The sequence below is a fragment of the Acomys minous genome, assembly GCF_964271855.1.
Source record: "Acomys minous genome assembly, chromosome: 9".
In the NCBI taxonomy this organism is placed as follows: domain Eukaryota; kingdom Metazoa; phylum Chordata; class Mammalia; order Rodentia; family Muridae; genus Acomys; species Acomys minous.
The window spans coordinates 1,409,753-1,433,369 of record NC_140490.1 but is presented as its reverse complement, the minus strand read 5'-3'; the positions used below and the strand labels follow the sequence as shown (position 1 = coordinate 1,433,369).

The 23,617-nt window shown below is 47.3% G+C and overlaps 1 protein-coding gene across 2 annotated transcripts in view; it reads left to right on the top strand.

Annotated features, from left to right (window-relative positions):
* The window catches only part of SAMD4A (sterile alpha motif domain containing 4A), a 222,120-nt gene that overhangs the window by 29,769 nt on the left and 168,734 nt on the right, over positions 1-23,617 (top strand). The gene's annotated exons all lie outside the window — the stretch shown is intronic.

The window sequence follows — 23,617 nt, the reverse complement described above, 5'->3', positions numbered from 1 at the left end:
AGTTGGAAGACAATTCTGTGCATTAGATTGTCTGTCCACCTTATGTGGGGTGGGGACATCGAACCCAGGTCATCAGCTCTGTGTGGCAAGTGCTTTTGCCCCACAAATCATGGTGTCACCCTTTACACAATATTTTGAAACACTCATCTGACTCTTTAGGAAAAGGCAGATTTGCTGTGTCAAAAGTTATTCTTCCTCTTTTCCACTGCCCTTAAAAAAATATTTATTTTCCTGATTTTGAAGGAAACAGGTTCATGGCAAAAACAACGTAAAATGGCCAAACAACCTGAGCATAAGATAAGGTGGGAGAAAGGAGACAGTCTGTGGTTTGTGAGTGCAGAAGCAGCACCAGGGACTTCCTGTTGCTTACGTTTGTGTGGTGTTGCCTTTATTTCTTTTAGCCCAAATCCAAAATGTAAAAAAATGAGGGGGGAGGAGCCAGGTTCAGTGGTTCATGCCTGTAACCCCAGCCCTCAGGGAGGCTATGTGAGTTTGAGGCCAGCCTGGTCTACAAGAGTCCAGGACAGCCAAAGCTACACAGAGAAACCCTGTCTTGAAAAAAAAAAAAAGTGTGTGTGTGGGGGGGGCAGGGGAGCACACTTAACATTTTAATAGATATCTCCAATAGTTCCTTATTTTTAAGACATTTAATTTCTTTATCAAACTGCCATGCATATACACAGTGACAGCCACAATTTGAAGAAGTGCTACTCAAATTATAACATATATCGCCCCACCTGGAGGGTGGTCATCACAAACAGCACAGTCTGATGTGCGGGCACCCTCCTTTGAAAATAATCTCAGTCCCTTAACTTTCTGGGTTTGTGTTTTCCCTGTGCATGTAGTAGCTCAGGCCTACTGTATTTCCTCACATGTTTTTCTTTACACTGTAAAAGAAAAGGAAAGATACTGTGCCCGGCTGAACATGTAACTCAGCTAGTAGAGGGCTTGCCTAGCCAGCACTGAAGCCGTGAGTTCAAGCCCCAGCACTGCTTGAACAAGCTGGCACATATCTGTGGTCTCAGCTCTCACAAGGTAGAGGTAGAAGGATTGACAGCTCAAGATCACTACCAGCTGGATAGGGAGTTCTCAGATAGGCAGAGCTCAGAGAGACCCTATCTTAAAAGCACTGTGCTATTTGGATTCCTCTAAGACAGTGGCTCTCTACCTGTGGGTTGTGGTCTCTGCATCAAATGACCCTATCACAGGGGTCACCTAAGACCATCAGAAAACACAGACATTTATCTCATGATTCATAACAGTATCAAAATTATAGTTATAAAGCAGCAGCAAAAATAATTGTATGGTTGGTGGGGGAGGTCGCGACACCATGAGGAAGTGTATTAAAGGGTTGCAGCGTCGGGGAGGTTGAGAACCACTGTGTTAGGAGAAACTTTCTCACGTCTGCGATGAGACTTGAAGCGGGGAGGACTGAGCTCCGGTTTGGACACTGCTGTTTCTCTGCTGTGTGCTGGGGAAAAGCCGCTTAGCTTGTCAGCCTTCTGTCTCCTTAGTGGAGGAGATACTATAATTGACACATGAGACTCTTGTTAAGAACTACACGAGACAATATCATAGAGGAAAATGTAAATCCCATTAGAAGTTGCAGAGTAACAGACATGTGGGCTGTGGGTTTCAGGGACGAGAGCGGTGTGGGCCTAGGGCTTCCCCAGTGTGAGTGTGTGTGTGTGTGTGTGAGTGTGTGTGTGTGTGTGTGTGTGTGTGTGTGTGTGTGTGTGTGTGTGTGTGTTTCCTGATCCCTCTTCACATTGCAGGGGCAGTATCTTCAAGTCGTGTGCCTTTCCTTCTGAGGGAGACCATGAGTGTGTAGCCTTGGATACTGGGGGGGGGGGGGGGGGGAAGAGTCACGCATTACTGTACATCCCCTAGGTTCCCTGTGTAGCCCTGGCTGTCCTGGACTTGCTCTGTAGCCCAGGCTGGCCTCAAACTCACATCAGTCCACCTGCCTCTGCTTCCCAAGTGCTGGGATTAAAGGTGTGCGGCACCACGTCTGGCATCACTCTGGCTTTTAATTCTACCCAAAACCTTGTACCACATCATCTCCAACAGCCAGGCTGAGGCAAAGAACCACAGCCCTGACTTAGGTGATTAGATTTCCCTTTTAGAACCCAGGAAGCAAGGCTGGGCCGTTTCTCCTTCTTCTTCTTCTTCTTCTTCTTCTTCTTCTTCTTCTTCTTCTTCTTCTTCTTCTTCCTCCTCCTCCTCCTCCTCCTCCTCCTCCTCCTCCTCTTCCTCCTCTTCCTCTTCCTCCTCCTCTTCCTCCTCCTCCTCCTGCTCCTCCTCTTCCTCCTCCTTCTATTACAGCAAAAACACTCATTTCCTGGTTTGGGAAAGCTAGACACCAGATTTCTGCAGAGCTAAGGGAAACGTGGCCCCTCTTCCTTGAGTCATCTTGGCATAATCCCAGGCAACCTGGTGACACAGTTTCTTAGGAAATATTTCATCTTTGGATTGAGGAGAGCGCTCGGTTTGGGGAATGCTCGCCTAGCATGCACAGAGCCCTGAGTTTGATCCTCAGCAACCCATAATCCAGATGACTGGCGCTGGCGAGTCATCTCTACTTGAAAACTAGGTGCAGAGGGATCAAGAGGACGAGGGGTGATCCAGGCTTCAAGGTTATTCTTAGCTGCATAGGAAGTTCAAGGCCAGCCTGGACTACATGAGACTCACTCTATCTATCTATCTATCTAGAAGGGGAGAGAGAAAGAGACAGAGAAACAAAGAAAGAAAAAGAAAAAAGGAAAGAAAAAAAAAAGAAGACATCACTGGCCGCACACCTGACTGGAAGGCTATTTTCTAAGGCTCCGTTTTTCCTGATGATTTTTGATTATTTGCCTTCCTTTCCTTCTTTTACTTGTTTGTCTGTGTCTGAAAGATGTTTGCGAACTTCATCTAATACAACTACTGACCCGGTTGCCGGGGACCCTGGGTGAGGCCACAGAGCATCCTTTCACTCAGAGTCCGTTCTGCTAGAACTGCGCGGCAGTGTCTCAGAGTCTGAGCCAGATAACCTCTGCCCTCAATTTTCTAGGCTAAAATGGTTTTTCTCTGGTGTCTGAAACATTGCGCTGGTATCTTACACATAACTGTTTGGAATAACGGGCGTGTTAATAAAAAGTAGTGTGTGTGCTTCGCTTGTGGCAGCCGAGGGCAAAAGTCCTTTTTCCCGAAGTTGCGCATCTTCCTCGAGCTGGCAGGCAGCTGAGCCAGGCTGACCTGAAGGTCACCAGCACGGGCCCCTTTGTTCAGCGTTTCTCCCTTGAGGGAGGAAGTCTCCAGGGCGGGTGAGGCCCCTGTTGCTCTAGCTTCTCTGTGGGCAGCGACAATGGCCCCATCCTTTTAGCGCTAGAAGAAGGCCCGCGTTATGACATGCTATGACATGCTAACAGGGCTTGGAGAGTTATGGAGGCATACACCCTCCTGAGGCCATGTTGGGGTCTGGACCGAGCTCTTGCCAGAAGTTGAAGGGAGAAATTGATTCCTCGGCTTCCGTTGAATTGTCCTTTCTCGTTTCTTAGTGTCTCGCGGAGGGACTTGGCCCCAGGAGTTCCCCTTTGACCCGAGCAGCGAGAAATGATGCTTTCTGCTGACGGACTCACGTGCTTCCCGATGAGCCCACGATTCCGTTTGCTATGGGTTTCCTTTCTAGCTTGGGTTTCCTACAGCCCCAGCCAGAATTAGTCTTGGTTACAATAGCACCCTTGTCTGTTTCCTGGTGGTTATGGCCTCTTATTCCCCGTGGATTATCTCTTCTTTCCTTTATTTCAGCTATCCTGTCCATGTGTTTATTTTAAGACATCTTAAATCCGTTATGGAAGTAGGTAGAGTCCAGAGTCTAAATAAAATGGCACCACATCACCGTCACACAGCATCAGCTTTGGTGTCAGTCTCCGGCCTCCCTCTGAGCTTCTTTGTCGATGTGATCCTTTCCTGCTTGGGTACAGAGGGAAACCACGGGCAAATGTGGGCAAAGCAGGAAGGAGGCGAGCCCCACAGAACCCTGGAGGCGCTTCAAAACGCTTAGCTTTCTCAACGCTTATTGTACAAATAATTACAATTTTATGTAAATCGAAAGGTTATCCCTCCACTTGGGTACAGTGTGAGTGTGACTTGGGGGACTATATTGAGGTTGAGTGAGTGGGTGCCAATGGCTCCCTAGAGCTCTCAGTGTTAGGCTTTGTAGTTGACGTTCATGTCTGGTAGAAGAAGGTGTTTTTCAGGTAGAAATCAAGCATGCCAACTGGTAGTAAAGATTCTGATCCCTCTCACCCCCAACCCCACCACACTTAGGCCATCATCCTGAGAGCTGCTATGGGTCCCGCGCTGTGGAGCTACATCTGGTTCATATACCGTAAAGACTTCAGAATTAGATGAGAGCATTAGGTCTCTGGAGAAAGAAGAAAACTCCATAAAATAGCTGGTGGTAATGGTGGAGAGAAAATTGAGAAAAATGATACTTTTTAAAAAATGAGACGTAAAGAGAACACAAACCCTACATATCCATTTAGCAAACAAGAGTACTAGTCCCCCCCTCAGAGGCAATATGGCTGCCGCCTCCTCCTCCTCCCTCTCCTCCTCCTCCCCCTCCCCCTCCCCCTCCTCCTCCTCCTCCTCCTCCTCCTCCTCCTCCTCCTCCTCCTCCTCCTCAGCTGCAGGCTTCCGACCAGGTTTACAGTAGCAGATGGGAATTCCCTCCTGTGGAGCAGGCCAAATACAACCAGGAAGCAGTTGGCTCGCTGCCGCTTATTTTAAATCTAGAATGATGTGCTTGTTGCTAGAGGACCATCTGAAAACAAGACGAAAGGGCAGAAAGGAAACAGAAGAGCCTGACTGAGGCTTTCGGTGGGGGTGGGATGCGGGGGAGGGGGCGCTGGTAGATATCTCCCTCTGTGTGTTCTGGTCCTGAGTCTTCTTGTTGAATGGAACAGAAACCAGTACAGACTAGCTGAAAAAAAGGAGGACTTACTGCAGTTTGCCAGATTCTTCTCATGGGACTGACAGGAGATGCCCCCCCCCCAGATGGAATCTTTCCCAGCCTCCTAGGAATGCTAGAATTGGGAAACTTTTGAGACACAAACTTCTTTCCTCTGTGCTGACTGTCAGACCAAATGTCCAGGTTCTGGAAGCACAGACTGGGAACCAGCGTTGTAGATATATTTGGGATCTTGCTATAAATATAGCTGATCTGTCTGCCCACTGGCGTTTGAGGATTACTAGTGGTGGGTCTCTGGCTACCTTGCTCAGGTGTCCACCCCATGTAGTCATCCTGGGTAAGGGCGCTGGCCAGCATCATGAACCAGTTAGACCACAGTTAGGGCGGAAGAAGAGGAAGAGCCCTTTACAGGTCTATCTTACGTTGTATCTAAGACTGTTGGGTTTTCCTTTGATGCACAGTATCTTGGAATCCCCTGCCTAAGACAAAGTTGATCTATTTAATAACAAGAAAAACTAATTATATTACCACTACTCTTAAAAAAACCTTTACATTTAAATCTTTCTTTTCATTAGCCCAGATATAATTAAACTTGAAAACAGGCTAGAATATGTATAGTGTAGGCATTTTTATGCGTATAGATTTTTAACTCTGACCTAAATGAGCTTGCTGATGATTTAGTAACCGCTCCCTCGTGCTCAGAGCTAGTGGAAACTGTCCAGTGTTGGCATTCTATAGGTCAGGATGCCTGGCTGCACCTGGAGCCCGGTGTGTACAGCTTTGGCTTCCTCTATGCCCATTGGCCATGACACTGATTTAAAAAATAAATAAATAATGTCTGAGCAGTCGTTTGGCCCATAGCCACGGAATGATGGAGCAAATGAGCCTTGTTTTCAGTTCAACTCTCTGAGAGAGAAGTAGCACTGTTGGTGGCTGGTATATGGGACCCGTTCGTTCCTGGGGCAGTGCTGTGTTTTACACAGTCAGCATTGGGAAGGCTGGAGAGAAGAGCCGTAGATCCTCTCTGCCTCCATCGTTTGTTCCAACACTTCCTTCCTGCCACTCACCCTTGCCAACTGTGGTTGTTGATGGTATAATTAGCGATTTGCCCTTTGGGGGATTTTGAGGTGCTGTTCCAGCAGGAATGCCAGAGTCCTGCAGTGCCTTTAAACCAGGCCATTTAAGCACATGGCAACTTTCTCTCTGGATTTACAGTTGGAGCATAAATTAAACCTGTGTCTCTACAGAAGAAATTGAGGTGAGTGGGGAGAAGCTTCTGAGTCAAGACAGAGGAGAGGTTTAGGGTTGCCAGTCTGACCTGTGAAATGAACCTGTGTTGTTTAAAACGAGAGCCCGCAGCTCTAAGTGAGTTTATGCGCTGTGTGCGAGGCAGAGTTTTATTTGTAGATCACCACTAGAAGCCATTAGATTAATCTAATTCATAAGCTTGTAAACATCTATAAATCTAAAGTGAAGAGAAAAAGAGCTCTTTGCCTTAAATTTATGTTCTCTAACATATATTTTAAGTACAGTTTCTGCTGGACTTGTGATCTTTGTAATATGATGACACCTGTCACACGTACAACAATACGCAACAACTCTGTGCTGTGAATGACAGCACAGCAGATGCCCAAGAAATCAGCGGCACCAGAGTCTTTGATGTCTTTCTTTGTACACTCTCATTCTCAGCTAGGGAAACTTGTTGGAGTGTGCACTGCCAGGCTTTATGTGGACAGCAATCGACAGTGGCTGAGCCATTTTTATGCCCCGCCTCAGGTGTCTTGTTCTCACCTGAACTCTAGAACAGTTTGATTTTACCTCTCACAAACTTCATCTTCAACACAACTAGATATTCTGCCCGCAAAACAAGTGCTGCTCACGAGCTTAATACTCTCATTTTTCTCCCAGCAATGGTTCCTTGAGCACAAGGCAGAGAAGCCGTGAAGATGGCTCTGCTGTAGAGATGAGCTGAAAACCCACCATCAGGGTCTGGGACCGTCACCATTACCTCTGGGGACAGTGGTGTTATTTCGGGGGTGTCTGGAGCACTGAGGTTTTACTCTTTTATTTCTGAGGTGGGTTATTTGTTACCATCTAACATCCCCCCCCCCAAAAAAAAAACCAAGCTGGGTGCATATCGGGTCTTGAAAGCTACTGAGTGAGGACTGTTCAGCAGCCGTTAAGCTGAGTTGCTTTAAAGAGGCAGAGAGCCAGGCATGGTGATGTAGGACTTTAATTCCAGTACTCAGGAGGCAAGTGAATCTCTGTGAGTTCGAGGCCAGCCTGGTCTACATTAGTGAGTTCCAGGACGGCCAGGGCTATGTACATAGATGCTATCTTAAAACAATCAACCAAACAAGGACCAGAGAGAGACGGGGAGGGGCTCGCGTGGTGATCCTGAAGACTTACAGGAGTGTTTTACGGACAGCACTGGAAGCTTACCTCCCTAATGGGAACACGGCTTCATAACCGAAGGCCTAGAACTCTACTGGCTATAATAATTTCTATATTGTTCAATTGTTTGGTTTTGACTACTATGATTAATGTCATAGATACTTAAGAGTCATGGTGTGTGTGTGTGTATGTGTGTGTGTGTGTGTGAATGGGTGTATGTTTTAAATAGCAGTATTGGTGTATATGTAATTCTCAAAAACCGTCTTACAAAATTTCCACTATACTTTCATTACAGGCTGTGTGTGTGTGTGTGTGTGTGTGTGTGTGTGTGTGTGTGTGTGAAGTATGAGCATCATATGCTGAGGCACACATGTCAAAGACAGAGGACAACTTTGGGGAGTCAGTTCTCGTCTTCCGCCTTGTTTTGAGGCGAGGTCTCTCTCGTTTCTGCTGTGCTGCAGACTCCAGGTTAGCCAGGCTTCAGCCTCCCAGGTCTTTCTCCCATCTTCCCTCCCATCTCACTGTAGGAGGGCGGGACTACACATGTGCCCACCAAATCTGGCTGTCAAACTTGTATGGGAAGTGTCTTAGTTAGGGTCTTACTGCTGTGAAGAGACGCCATGACCACAGCAACTCTTATAAGGAAAGGAAAACAGTCCATCGTCCTGGTGAGAAGTGTGTCAGTGTCCAGGCAGACACGGTGCTGGAGAAGGAGCTGAGAGTTCTACATCTTAGCCTGCAGCAGCAGAAAGGGACTGTGTACCACACTGGGCAGAGCTCAAGCATGTATGATGAGACCTCAAAGCCCGCCTCCACAGTGACACGCACTTCCTCTAAGAAGGCCACACCTACTTCAATAAGGCCACGCCTACTTAACCAAGGCCACACCTCCTAACAGTGCCAGTGCCTATGGCCAGCTTTCAAACACAGGAGTCTACGGGACCATTACTATTCAGGATGCGGACCCTTTGAGCCATCACTCTGTTCCTGCACTACAGACTTTTAAAGGAGCCCAAATGCTTATAACAGCCATGTTGGGTATTTATGAGCAGGTGCCCTCATTCCTGATTGCTGTGTGAGAGGACAGACTAGAGCACACTGTAGAATAAGACAGCAGTGAGTCTGTTTGGAGAGGCGCTTACTAGGTGCTCGTTTTTACACGCTCGCGATTCTAAGACCTAGGGAGATGAAGAAGTTTGTTTTGTTTTGTTTTGTTTTAAGTAATTTAAGGAGCAGCCGTGTCTCTTAGGAAACACAAACCATGTTCTTTATGGGCTAAGGAATGGAAAAGACAGACGTAGCTGGAATCAAGTGGTGTGGTGGTGGAGGCGGCGTGTGTGAGGAGGGTGTCCAAGCATCCGCCGGTCCGTGTTCACTTTTGCAGTAGCCCCCACCCAGAGTTCCAGTTTGTAGGGCACCGGCTCTGCCAATGGGTGAGACAGGTCCGTGCGGCCTTGATGTTTACAAGCTGTTTGTGCATGTTGCTGGGTGCCGCTGCATCTGTGGCATGTGTCCGCTCCCACATGTGCCTCTGTGGGAGGCAGGCAGAGCTGGGAAGGGCGTTTGCCCTGCGCTGCCAGGCTGTGGGGAGGAGGCTGAGGGATGCCTTCCTTGAGGCGGGTGCAGTAACCTTGCAAAGATGAGAGCACAGGCCCCAGTGGGCTTCCTGTTGTAGAATCAGCACCAGGCTTGTGACACAGCATTCAGTTAGCACCTTTCTTTGGGCTTTTCTAGGAAATTTTCATTTTTTTCTTTTTTTTTTAACAATCCAGAGATTTAATGACTTGGAAAACATCTGAAGTTGGCACGCTGTAGCGTACTTAGCCCTTAAAAGGTTTTGCGGGCCCATCCCTTAGTCTGTGGCTGGAGAGAGCTGGGTTTTCCCTTTGTCGGGAAATGCTGTGGAAAGCATTCTGACATCACTGCACCATGACGGATGTCTAGCACAGTGTTCGGAGCTTGCTTCAGATGATCAGGAGAGGGAGATGGGGAGGTGAGGTTGGGGGATCAGGGAGTATTCGGCTAGAGGGGAGCCCACAGTCCCAGGGGAGTTTCTTATCACAGTGAGAGGATTAGTATCCTTAACAGAGCATAGCACAAGGTCAGTGGGTTGGAAAGTGGTGCCATGGAAGGCAAGAGCCAAGGTCGGTGCATGGCATCCAGAGTGCAGATAATACTACCTAGGGTGGCAGTTTGAGAGTGTCTCTCATAGGCTCATATGTGTGAATGCTTAGTCCCATATTGAACGGTTTGGAAAGATTAGTGGGTGTGGCCTTGTTGAGGGACATGTGTCACTGGGGGTGAGCTTTAAGGTTTCAAAAGCCCATCTCTGGTCCAGTCTCCCCCCCCCCCGCCCCCCCCCCCCCCCCCCCGCCTTCTGCTTGCTTGTGAGTCAGAATGTAAAACTGTCAGCTATTGGTCCAGCACCACCGTGCCCATCTGCCTCCCTCTAAGATGATCACAGATTAACCCACTAGAACTGTAAGCAAGCCCACAGTTAAATGCACTATTTTATAGGAGTTACTTTGGCCATAATGTCGACAACAATAGAGCAGTGATGCTAAAACCTACTAAACTAAGGCATGGGCATCCCGGGCCTTGCCGCTTACCGTGTGACCTCAGTCAACACAAGGAACTTTGTGGAGCCAGGCTGCTCACCTGTATGCCTTGGAAGGAGATGTCATGAATGTATCGCAGGCATGGCCCAGCTGCAGTGTGGATCTGGGGGGAAAAAGCCCTGTAAAGCATTCGGATCACAGGTGTCCAGGACAAAACTTAGTTGCTGTGTCTTCACCCAGGTCCTCACCTGTTGCAATGACTGTGTGTGTTTGCTACATGCCTCCAGGTTTGAAAGGCTCCTGTTGCACGCATGTTCTAGAACACACTTTCAGACAGGCATTACCAGGAACGGGGAACCGATAATGGAAAACAGGTGGCTTCTGTAGGAACCCAGGGCATATGGAAAGATGCTAAGAGCTGCTACCTCTGTTCAGAAACAGATGTGCTGGTCAGTACTTAGTAGGTGCTGCTGTTACATCTGTTGTGCAAGTGCCATGCTACATTTTTTTTTCCTGCAGTGGACTTTGTGGTTTACACTAGCTAGGGGCAGGCAGCTAAGCCCAGGGCTGCTCGCCTTTGTGTTCCCGGTGTAAGATGAAGGCTGTGGCTTTCCTAGGTGAAAGCACAGCAATAATCATAGGCTAGAGGAAGGAGAGAGAACGGGAGAAGCATGGAGGGGCCTTACTTCAAGTCCTCGAGTCTCGCTCTGCACAGGCGTGGAATGGCAAAGCCTGGACATCACCATCAAAGAAAGGCCCAAAGCTACAGCTTTGGCGCAGTGTTAAAAACCGTTTGAAAGGAGCCGAGCGTGGTGGCGCACGCCTTTAATCCCAGCACTCGGGAGGCAGAGGCAGGTGGATCGCTGTGAGTTCAAGGCCAGCCTGGTCTACAAAGTGAGTTCAGGATAGCCAAGGCTACACAGAGAAACCCTGTCACGAAAAACCAAAAAAAAAAAAAAAAAAAAAAAAAAAAAACGTTTGAAAAAGGTGCTTTACATGCCTCAGAATGCCTTTGTGAAGGGGCTAGGGAAGGGCTTGCTTTGTCTTTGGTACCTGTGGTTGGTAACACAGAGGGTTCGCGCCTATGTCTGGGTTCTGAGCCTCAGAGCCGGGAGATGTTAGCGGGAAAGAGGAGTTGAGTCTATAGATGGGAGTAAACATCTCAGGCGACTTTAAAATGGAGCGATCGTCCTGTGCCACTCAGGCGGACGTTAAATACTCACCCTGTCCTTACAAGTGGACGAGGAGGTAGAAGAAGAAGTGGTGCCAGACGCTGCGTGAGAAAGGTTCAGCTGCCATGGCTGGCTTTGAAGAAGGAGGAGAAGGCAACAAGCCAAGGAATGTGGGTAGCTTCTAGAATCTGGGGAAGGCAAGGAAATGAATTCTCCTTTAGAGTTTCCGGAAGGAGCCAGGCCTGGCTGACACTTTGATTTTAGTCCAGAGGGACTTGTTTCAGGCCTGACCTCCAGAGCTGTAAGGTGACAACCATAGGGGTTTGAAGCCTCTGAAACTGTGGTCGCTTGTTTTGTGTTGGATGCAGGTAGAAATGAATACAGTTCCGGCCTGAGTGAGCATAGGGGGAGGCGGTGTCCCTGCTGCTCACTGTCGAGGACCTGGCCACACTCAGGTGTCTTCAAGTAGGGATAATCTATAGCATCCAGAGAGGAAAATGTGCTGCCCAGGACACAGACACAAAAGAAACATCTGTGTGACTGACCAGTGAGTTATCAAGGGCTCTTCGGGGTCGCAGTGCACCCCCGCTCTGTTTCATGTTTACTCTGGGCAGTTTATTCATAACTGTTACGAAACTAATAACGAAAGCTGGCCGAATTTAGAATGTCTTGGAGAGGTTGGATTTATTTGCAGGATCGAAGCCATTTCTGTTCAAAATAGGGTCACCCTGCTCTCTTGTGGTTTTATTTGTGCTTTTGAGGCATCATATATTTACTCTCCAAGAAACTCTGTAGACCAGGCCGATCTCACAGAGACCCGTCTGCTTCTGCCTCCTGAGTGCTGGGGTTAAAGGTGTGGGACACTGCTGCCTGGTTCCCCTCCCCTCTATGTAGCCAGGCTGGCCTTGAACTTGCCACCTTATGTCTCAGCCTGGTGAATGCTGAAATTGCAGAGGCGCGCCCCACCCCCACCCCAGCCAGAGCTGGTCTATAGATGTTAAGGGGGAGTTTCTCAGGTGGGTAGGTGGTGTGTGCTGGCTTTGGGGTTTCAAATCCCCAGCCAGCTAGTGTGCTCCTCTGTCTTTTCATCTCCTTCCAGCCTGGTGCACATCTGGCTACAATACGGCAGACACCTCTCTTCCAGAACGAGATCACTTTCATTCTGTTTTGGATATTTCTTTAAAAATATTTCCAGAATAAACAAGGGTGTTTGTAGCATTTTCTTTTCCAAATAAACCTAAGGCCTGTTTCTCCAAATGGGAAGGAAACAGAAATGCTGCCAAGTCAGCATCGTGTCCACTTGAGGCGATGAGAGCCATGGCCGCCAAGATGAGTGCTGAGCTTTAGCGTTCCAAGAAGGAGCAGGCACCTCTGGGAAGGAGGGACAGCCTCCTGTGGGAAGGCACTCTGGCCTGAGCTCACACAGTGCCCATTATAGCTCCATCAAGGACTTAGCTCTACCGGAGGCTGTCCCAGCCAGCCGGGCCTGGCACCACCGTGGCTGACACCAGCTCACTCTTCTCTGTCCTCTCCAGCTCTGAGAAGCATTTATTTTTGGGGCAAGTTTCTTTGAACTTTGGTTCTGTGCTTATATAGCTAGATCGTTCTCAGAGCTCGATGTACTTTGCGATAAAATTAATTTCTGAAGCATTCATTTCTTTTTCCTTAAAGCCAAGTTGAGCCAAGTCACTGTTGATAAAGTCTTACTCTATAAAAGTCCATTCTGATTTTGTACATCCCCGGGGCAGTTCCATCACCTGAGAAACTGCAGACAGCCAATAGCGACACAGCATCTGACACAGCTTTGAAATTGTTCGGCTCTGGTGCATTCTTCAGGGCTGAGTATAGAAAAGAAAAGGCTATGTAAAAAGCACTCATGATCAGATAGAAAAATAAAGTTTGCTCTCTCTCTCACATCTGTAGAACTAGAGTAAATCAAAAAGCTATTAACAGCCGTGATGGCTTTATCTCTCTTTTCTAACGCCTTACGTAGGAACAAAGCTGTAAGCCCAGCATGATGATAATTAGAGTTTACAGCATATTTAATTTCTGCATTAGAAATCATGCTAATCATGATTGCTCAAGGCTATATAGTACAGAGCAATGGTGGAGAAGTGTGCTTCTATAGACGAAGCCTTGGACTGTAGCTGGACCTAGAAACCTTAAACGCAAAAGAACCGAGAACACTCAAAGCTGGATTAATAAAGATGCACGTTAGTATCTTCGCCTTTTACTCATAAGCCTCATCAGTACACGGCTGCTCGGACATTCCAGCTGTCCCCCACAGAGGCCTTTGAAGCCCTCATGCAGCTCTGTTCAGGTGAGTAAGCCTCACTCAGGACACAGTGACCTTTGAGAGTGGTCAGCCCCAGTCTTAGGAAACCATTTGACCCGTGTGACTCACCTGAGCCTAAACCACAGCCTTGGGAGCGAATCTCCCTTCTGCCCATTTTTATCCCTCTATCTTTGGGGGCGAACCTGGTGCTGGGGAGATGATGGCTCGGTGGATAAGGCACTTTCCCACACAGCAGATGCACCAGAGTTCAGAATTCCAGCACCCACATAAAAGCTGGGCATCCTGCCTGCAACGCCAGCATTCATGAGGCAGACAGAGCCTCGGGGCAAGCCCTGCTTAGCTGGAGAAGCCTGGTTGGTAGGCTCTGGGTTCAGGGAGTGGAGCCTACCTCAGCGCGTAAAGCCTAATGGAGGAAGAAGCCTGATGTCAACCCCTGACTTCCGCCCGCAGGCGGACAAGTCCCCACCATTGGTGGACGAACACTGTGGTCCTGCCTTGCTCTCTGCGAGCCCAGAGCTGCGCATGCCTTTGCTGAGCTTAGCTGAGTGGGCAGCGATGGGGACCACAGGAGCCGGGTTTCACAGGATTTCAACCAGAGCTTTAAGAAGCTGGTTATTATGTTCAGGGAGAAAAAAGGAAATAAAAACATATGTGGAAATTTACATTTGAGAGAGTCAGCCAGGTTCTTATAATTCTGGTTTTTTTTTTTTTTTAAACTTTCCTTCAGCTTGCCCTGAAATCTTGTATTTTTTTCCCCCCGTGTATGTCAGGCCACTGTTGCATTTATTTTCACTAGAAAGCGATGGACTGATTTGTATATGTCACCCCATCCCTTTCTGAGTCCATAGGAGTTTTTTCCCGGCTTGATACAATTTGGACTGTTATTAATTTTATCTCTTATTTAAAAACCCCATCTTTCTCTGAATGTGAATGTGTTCATTTCCCCTCATGCCTATTCTGTCAACTCTAATTGCTGTGTCTTCAATCTAGGGTCATCTTCATTAGTTTAATTACTATAGCAGCCTCTTTCCTAAATGTACTAATAGCACGAAGATGACTTATTTCCATGTTCTGTCAATGCAACAAGAAGCAGGAGAGGAGGGTGAATCACACAAGGAGACTGAAAACACTGGTTTTCTTGAATTGCCCACTCAGGGGTGAGTCACACCCAACCTCACACCGAGGTATGGGACTTGGATGTGAGGGGCTAAAGCTGGCACACACGACCAAGCAGGGGCTACCTGAGGTGACAGTGAGCAGCAGAGAGAGCCCCAGTCCTCATAGAAGTCAGAGCCACGCCAAGCAAACACACACTCTTGTTCTAAGGAGAGCAAGAGTTAGTGTGGTCAGTGGAGGCCTGCACGGAGAGCTAGGGGGCCACTCAAAAGGAGTGGGGACAAGGTTCAGATGAAAGCAGCTCAGGTGACCAGCTTTGTTATGTCCCGGTGCTCCTGAGCCCTCCCCGTGTTGGTTATTTTTCTCCAAATATCTGACAGAAACAACTAAAGGGAAGGTTTTCTTTGTTCAGTTTGGAGTGGGGATGGGTGGGGCGGTGCAGTTAGTCCATCACAGCAGGGAGCACGTGGTGGAGTTTGTGGCTGGCAGTTCATGGCTGGGAGTTCGTGGCTGGGAGTTCGTGGCTGCAGAGCCTTGCCATGGTGACTTCTTGTTACCTGGTGGACACCAGGAAGCAGAGGATGTAGGGCAGAAGCTGAAAGCCTATAACCCTTAAAGGAGTATGACCTGAGAACCCACTTCCTCCAGCCTGAAGGTCTCTCTCGTAAGCAGTGTCATCAAGTAAAGTGTTTAAAGGCATGAGCCTGGAGGGAGCTAGCAGTTAAGACATTCCTGGTGTGTGACCTGCGGTGGCTTCAAGTCAGTTGTGGACAGTCACAAAACAAGAGAAGTGTCCTTACAGTGTTCCTAAAGGGTCTAGCTTTTTTTTTTTTTTAAATAAAAGCTACCCTCCCGGAGAAGTTTGGACTCCTGAGGTGCAAGCAGTTCCCCAGACTGGCTGGGGCCGTTCTCTGAGCTCTTCCTTGCCGTACCAGTTTTCCAGATCCCAGGAAGTGGACTCATTAGCCTGGGGGTTATTCTGTGTTGTGCCTCAACTTTCACATTAATATCACTTGCCCTGGTGGCTTTAATTTGTCAACCTGACACAGCCTAGTGTCACCTGAGAGAAACCCTTGATTGAAGAATTTGCTAGACTGAATTGGCCTGTGGGTATGTCTGCTGGGGACTGTCCTGTTTATTAACTGATTCAAGAAGCCACCCAGCCCACTAGGGGCGGCCCCGTCCCCTAGGCAGGTGGCCCTGGGCTCTGTAAGAAAGATATTTAAGCATGAGCCTGTGAGTCTGTGAGCAAATCAGAGAGTGAGCCGGCAGGCAGCATCCATCCATCTATGGTTCTCGCCTTAGGACCCTGCCCTGACTTCCTTCCTGATGGATTGTGGTCTGGAACTGTAAGGCAAGCACTTTCCTCCCTAAGTTGCTTCGGGTCCTGGTGTTTGTCACAGCATGTCGCCCTTCCTACCCCAGCCATATGCCACAATCGGTACAGACTCTCACCTGTGATCTAACGAGCCCAGGGCTCCCAGGCCCCTTGCAGAGGATCTGCAAAGTCAGAGCTAGTTTTGCAACATGTGGACTTTTTTTTTTCCCCCCTCTGATTATCTCTTGAATATTCAGGCTGAAAGTTTACCGGTGAAGATTTAGATGCAGCCTTTAGGAAACACATTTTATCAAACGAGGACGTCAATAGTTACCCAGGAAACTGTTGAACTCTTCCCTTTTCCTAATCTGTTTCTGGGAGTCTGGGTTTTCACTGTACACACTGTAACACACCACAGCCGATGAGATGGCGAGGGTTTGCAAAAAACGTAAAAATGCTGGTTTTCCAATTGTCTCCCCCATTGGAGAATACAGTTTTAATAAAGACATGTCATTTATATTAATGCAATATCCATATTGCTCTCTAAAAATAAATGAATAAATGCTTTTGAAGATACTTGTAATATGTTTAAACTGGGTAGATATGACTGACAAACAAAATTTTTGAGTTGCCAGTAAATTTTAAGATTGTAAGTGGATGCAAGGTGATGGTGTTGCTCAGGCATGGAGCATTTGCCTAGTACGTGGGAAGCTTCGGGTCAATACCTAGGAGAGAAGAAAGAAAAGAGCAGGAAAGGGGAAAGGTTCAGGCTGGTCTTGAACTCGTAGAGATCTTCCTGCCTCTGACATCCAAGTCCTGGGATTAAAGGCTCTCAAGACCACACCTAGCCAGGAACCTTGGATTTAAAGTAAGCGTTTAGCAGGACCCTTGTCTGTGAGCCCAGGACTTAGGAGGCGGAGGTAAATGTGAGACCACCTTGGTCTACATAGTACTTTCCAGGGCTACCAAAACACCAGTGTTGGCATCTGTCCACCTGCCTCCCCTCCCATGTAACATGCGCTCACACACACACACACACACACACACACACACACACAGAGAGAGAGAGAGAGAGAGAGAGAGAGAGAGAGAGAAATGAAAAACTTTCACTTGTTTAATAAACAATGCATTCCATAATACTGGAGATTGATAACAAAAGAAACCTTGAAGAAGTAGCCGTGGGCTGGGCACACGCCGCATTTGCAAAGTGCTTGCAGTGCAATCATGAGAAGCCGAGTCTGAGCCCCAGCACCTGTGTGCAGAGCAAAGCTCAGGGCGTTTCCTGTTGTCACTCCGGCACTGGGGGTCGTGGAGACAGGAGACAGGCGGGTCGTGGGGCACAGTAGCCGGCTATCGGAACTTACTTAGTGAGCTTATAGTTTAGTTAGAGACCTCACCTTACAAAACAAGGTGGAAAGCAATAGAGAGGGACCTCTGAAGTCGGTGTCTGGCCTCTACACATAGAAGCACTCGCACACACATGAACACAGACACGCAGTGAAGGAGGAGGAGGGGGAGAGGAGGGAAGAGGAGGAGCCACTCGCTTCTTTTCACACATGTACTAACTGAACCGCCCCAACTTGAATGTCTATTGTAAGTGTTCTACAAACACGTAGTTACTATTTATTCTCCTTTCATAAAATGCCTCAGGTTGCCAATAATACTTATAAAGGCGAGCAGTGCTGCTGCCCTTTCGGTCTAAGGAGCGCGCCAAGCTTTATAAACACCACTGCATCGTTTCCAATATTTGTCTCTTAACATAAAAGCTTCCTGACATCAGGCCCCTAGGCGGAGCCTAGGAGATGCTGCTGCCTGGTGTCCTCGGGTTCCAGACCCCATGACGTAGAAACCGGCTGGCTGTGTACGACGCAGCCCTGAGATCACGCCCTGTCACGGGGCCTAGTAATCTTGTTTCAGCTCAGTCATTTGCTGTAGTCCGGAGTTACGACCGGCTTGCTGGCTTGTAGCGAAAGGGTGTTCAAGATGTGAATCCGTTGCAGAGGACCGTGCACCAGGGGGCCGGGTTCCCGGACCGTGTACCAGGAGGCTGGAGTCCTGGACGGTGCACCAGGGGGCCAGGATCCCGGACCGTGCACCAGGGGTCCCAGACGGTCTACCAGGGGCTGGAGTCCCGGACTGTGCACTAAGGGGTCCCAGGCGGTCTACCAGGGGCCGGAGTCCCGGACTGTGCACTAAGGGGCCGGAGTCCTGGTTCCTCCCATTTCTCCCTCGTTTTCTCCCCCATTACCCCACCCCTCCAACCCCTTCCCCTTCTGTCTCTCCTTAAACCTTGGATTCATCACTCAGCCTTCCTGGTGCTTCTGGGCCATTTGACCCTGAAGAATTCCTCACCTGGGGAGGTGTGTGTGTGTGTGTGTGTGTGTGTGTGAGAGAGAGAGAGAGAGAGAGAGAGAGAGAGAGAGAGAGAGAGAGAGAGAGAGAGAGAGAGAGAGAGAGAGAGAGCGCTCTGGGTACTCTGTTTCATTCAATTCACTGTCGAGTAGAGATGTCAGGAATACTGAGGTCACGTGACAGGGGTAATGACGCAGCGTCTTATTTCGACTCTTAGCAGTACAGAGCCTCTGTGGAGGTGTGCCTGGGCTGCGGTGTCTGCCCGAGGTCACAGCGCATCACCAGGAGGCGTACTCCACTCCTCAGGTGGGAGCTCTTAATTATTCCTGGGAGGTGGCGTGCACAGTTTGTGTTCTCGTCGCTGGGGGCCAGGTTCATAGTCACAGGCTGTCCGATGTCCTTGTTACCCTTATAGCGTTATTTCTTGAAAAACCTGTTTTCCACATTGCACATGACCTATTTATAGAGGAACGTTCGGAACACAAAGCCTTCTGAAATTGGCTACCATCTATGTTCTGTTTTAGTGTTCGCCATTTTTATTGTTACTTCCTTGAAATAGGTGTTATTGTTAGTGTTTGAAGTGTTCAACTGTTACCTGACATGTTAACTTTAAAAATACACTTCAGCTCGGTGTGGTGGCTGGTACCTTCATTCCCTTATTGGGAGGCAGAATCAGATCTCTGCACCTTTGAGGTCAGGCTGGCCTACGTAATGGGACCCTGTCTCAAAACCAAAACCAACCAACCAACCAACCAACCAAAAACTATATTTTAAACAGCTTGGTTGCAGTCTTTTATTACATATAGGAGCCTCCAGTGCTCTCACTAAAGGCAGATAAATGGGGATATTAGGAATTTTCTGTACAAAAATAAAATCTCCTTGTACTCAAAATTTACGTGAAATGTACGTGTGTGTGTGTGTGTGTGTGTGTTTAACCATTCATGGTATATCTCGTGTCACACGGTTTGCAGGAAAGATCACTGTGGCCAGGCAGCTGCTTCTACTACGTCCACTGGAGAGTGGAATGTGAAGCTCCCCACAGAGAAGATGGTAAACCAAGCAACTTATAAAAGTAGCGCCCTCTGCTCGTACACACTGTGTGCCTTTCTGTGTTCTCTTTCAGGCCTTCCAGTGTTACTCCATCTCCTCAAGGCTGGGGAGGGCTTTCTGTAACCACTGGGTTCTACCTCAGTGCCTAGTCCTTATTTTCGCCTTGTTTTGTGGAGACATAGTGTCACGGAGCTCAGGTTGGCCACAGAGTTACTGTGTCTGGATGACCTTGAACTCCCGATCCTTCTGCTCTGTCGGCTGGGATTGCAGCTGTGCCACCACTCCGGTGTTACACATCGCTAGGGGTGAACCAAGGGCTTCCTGTGTGCTAAGCTAGTGTCTGCTGACCGAGCTACTGTCTCCAGCCCTGTGTCTTCGTTGTTTGAGCTTCAGACCTTAAGGCTTTGGTGAATAGGCACGTGCATAAAAAAGACCCTATACAGGAACCACAGCCATGTGCTTACCTTGCCACAGTGGAAATTCGCTCTGCTAACCGGGGCTTTGCATCCTTGTCTGAAATCTTGTGCGTCCTGGAACTTAGGGAGCTGCTGTGCCAGACAGAGCCTGAGAGTGTGGGAAGCCTTGATCCTGGTTGAGCTCCCAGGCGTCACGCAAAACACGTTGTTCGTTGTTCTCTTTATGGCTGTGGTCAATATAGTCTCCTCTATTGGCTCATTTCCTCCCTCCCCACCACCCCCCTCTGCCTTTGTTGTTTGAGTCAGGGTTTCTCTGTGTAGTCCTGGCTGTCCTGGAACTCACTCTGTAGACCAGGCTGGCCTCAAACTCACAGAGATCCACCTGCCTCTGCCTCCTGAGTGCTGGGATTAAGAGTGTGTGCCACCACCGCACTTTCCGTCTCATCCCTTACTAATGTGGAAATTTAATTCTGAGTATTTGGTTTGTTTAGGGACGGAGTGTCACGTAGCCCAGGCCAGCCGTGAAGCTACTACATAGCCAGGGTTGTTCTTGAACTGCTGACGCTCCCGATTCTACCACCCAAAATCTTAGATTACAGGCCCCTGCGAGATATTTTGTTTTGGCAATTCAATTTAGCAGCTGACAACAACCTTATAAACATTTTTACTACAGTTCTTTAAAGTAATAATACTCAATGCAAACACTCTGAATTTTAAAAATTATTGTTATTGTTATTGTTATTATTATTATTATTATTATTATTATTATTATTATTGAATGTACATGAGTGTGCTTACAATAGCATGAGTGTAGAAGTCTGAGGATAACTTTATGGGTGGGTTTATTTAATACAGAACTCAGACTGCCAGGCTTGCCCAGCAAGCATCTTTATACACTGAGCCATCCTGTAGGCCTTAGAGTTTTATTTTTTAAGGAAAGTTTTCATTTTAGGAGGTATAAATGGAGAACCAGTGACCTTTAATTTTGAAAGTATTTGAACGTGAGTTCACAAATGATGAGGGAGCCAGGATTGCAATTTGTTCCCAACCCATATGCCTTTGAGGGCAAAATTTGTCCTTGTTTCCCTAACGTGTCAAACAATTTATTCAAGACCCTGATGAATAGCAAACATATATTTATAAATCAGGGGAGTTTTAAAGGCTTTGAAATTAAATATTTAATGAGCATGATGATGTTTAAATATGGTAATGCTCTCTGCAGTGCTTTGAGGACAGAGGGCAAAGATGGAGGATTCTCTCCTTCCTCAAATGCACATGAAAGGGCTGTGACTTCACGATTACACTGGGCACATTCAACAAAAATAAATACAGTTATGCATCAAACTACACAAATAGCCAATAGGTTCTATTATTAGAACACACGAATGCTCATTACTATAAGAGCAGTTGAACTGAAAACACGGAATATATATAATGTATTTTTTTCCCCTTCACTCAGTGACTGGCGCTCCAGCTTGGTTTTCTAGACTACGTAGTGGAGATCCTGTAAGGGAGAACGGATCCCTTCCTTCTGTCTTCAGAGAAAACAGGCAGACATTTTAGGTCTGGCCAATTCCTCTGTGTCCTCACACTTTGTCTCTGAGGTTGAGAAAGTGAACCAATGTCTGGTATTTCAGGCATTGCTACTGCGTCCAGCCATTTTAAAGAGACATTAGATTTAGATTTAATGATTAACATTTTTTAAAAAAGGTTTTAATTATTTAATATAATAATAACACATAATGATGCTTTTTATTATGACTTTTTCCGTGTGTGTAATGTATTTTGATTACCTTCATTCCCTATTATCTTCTCTCTTTCCTTTAGCCGACCAGCCCCATTCTCCCCTCCTGGTTTCATGTCTGCTTTTTACCTTTTCTTTTCTTTTTCTTCTCTTTTTTTTGTGAACAGGTAAGTTCAAGTAGAGTTGCTCACAAGCATATAAGTAAGGAGATGTTTATAGCGCATGAGTAACTTAGTGGCTACACCACTGAAGAAATTGTCCCTTCGCCCCCCTGCAACCATCAACTGCCTATATAGATCCCCGGGGGGCGGGGCGGAGACTCATGAACCACCACGCCCCCAGCAACTGTTAATTTTCACAATTAATTTTAAGAAGTCACTAAACTTTAGTTACTGGAGCTATGAGTGACACCTACATATCACCTCCAGGCTTGACAGTCAGGCCTGATGGGAAGATGGCTCACTGAGTCAAAGAGCCCACTATGCCATCATGAGGACCTAAGTTTAGGTCCCTGGCACCCATGTAAAACCCAAGCATAACAACATGGGTTTATAACCCCAGGGTGGGTAGGGAGAGAGGCAAATGAATCCCAAGGCTTGCTGGAGATAGCCAGTCTGGCCTAAACAACGAGATGCAAGTTCCTTGAGAGACTTCATCTCAAAAAATAAGGTGGAAAAGGGTACAGGAAGACACCTGGTATTGGCCTCTGGTCTCCCCATGCACACATATAGGTGAGCACACTCTCTCTACATGCATGCATGCGTGTGTGTGCACACACATTCACACACGCGCATCACACTCATATGCACGCACACAAACAACGTAGTCCTTCTGAGAACAAGATTTCAAAGGGCCTAGATCGCTCTGTAACAAATGGTCGCTTCCCCTGAGACTATACAGTGCCATAAAATCCTGTACAGTGGCTTGTAAAGATCCTTAAAAATTGGGCATTTGGTCTTAAGTGTGATGTCAGCTTTGTTTTTTACAAGCTTATCGATGGTTGCACTGTGCAGGAAAGACTCAGAAGCCTTCCTGTCACACAGCATCAAGACAAGTGATCCCTTCCAGGCCTGGCCATGAGCTGTTGGAGAGGATTAGTGTGAGATAACATTAAGAAGTCATCCTGTTTATTAACAGCAACCCCCTCCCAAGGGCTTTGCAATCGATTGTTTCGAACATTGTTAATCTCTTGATGACAAACACTGTAAGAATGAAAAAACTGACTGCCTCTACTTCAGAAAGAAAGATGGCTTCAGTTACAGCTCAGGCTTAAACGGGCTCCGGCCTGTGCGGCGTCCCCGGTGCACTCAGTTCTAGTGGCATGCCGCGCCAACTCCTGTTGGCTCCCGCCGGCTGAGTGCGCAGAGCCTTTTGCAGCTCCACTTGCAATGGCGCTGCCTTGGTAGCCTGAAATCAAGGCACGTCAGGAGTATTTACACCAAGGCAATTGGCACAGACTATAAATCCTCTTCAGCGCACCCTGAGAACCAATGTGCTGTTAAACCGTTTACCAACCCACTAGTGCTTTAAAGGCATAAGGTGATAAATTTGTGGCTTCGAGATCTTCAGTTCTATCTGCCCAGGTGCCATCACAAAGAAAATCAATGCCTGGACTCTTTGAGAAATCATACTTTTTCTCCCCCCAGGCTACCTTCACCCAAGCATTTGTCAAACCTATCGTCCCCTCATACTTGAAAATAAACAGGAGAATTTTAGCCCGAGTTAGAATAAATATGTCTTGGGGGTGTATTTCAAAGTGTTTGATTTAATGGCTCCTTCTGGGGACAGGTCTGTCTGCAGTCAGAGCGAGCCAGGCATGGTTACCCAGGCTGTTTCCTCAGAATACTTCAGAGAAATTGACCAATGGCTGACAAGATGCTTGCCGCCCCCCCACCCCCAGCCCGCCTTTCTTGTTTGTTTTATTTTTAAGCTAACACTTGTCCTTTGGAAAACTGCTTAAAGATGGCTCAGGCAGAAAAGAAAAATGTTTTACTTACTTTAGTGTTTATTGAGTCTCTGTAAAGCAATGTAATTTCTCCTAAGGCTAACTGCTTAATAGGGCTAAAATTCTGTTATAAAAAACAAAAAATTCATGTTTGAATAAAATATGCAGAACAAAATATAATGGATTTTTTTTCACATAGAAAGATAGGAAGGAGTCCTGTGGGTGAGAAAATATCACTTTAAATGTTCTTCAAGAGTTGATTTGTAGAATTATTTCAAATGTGAATACCATTACCATCAAAT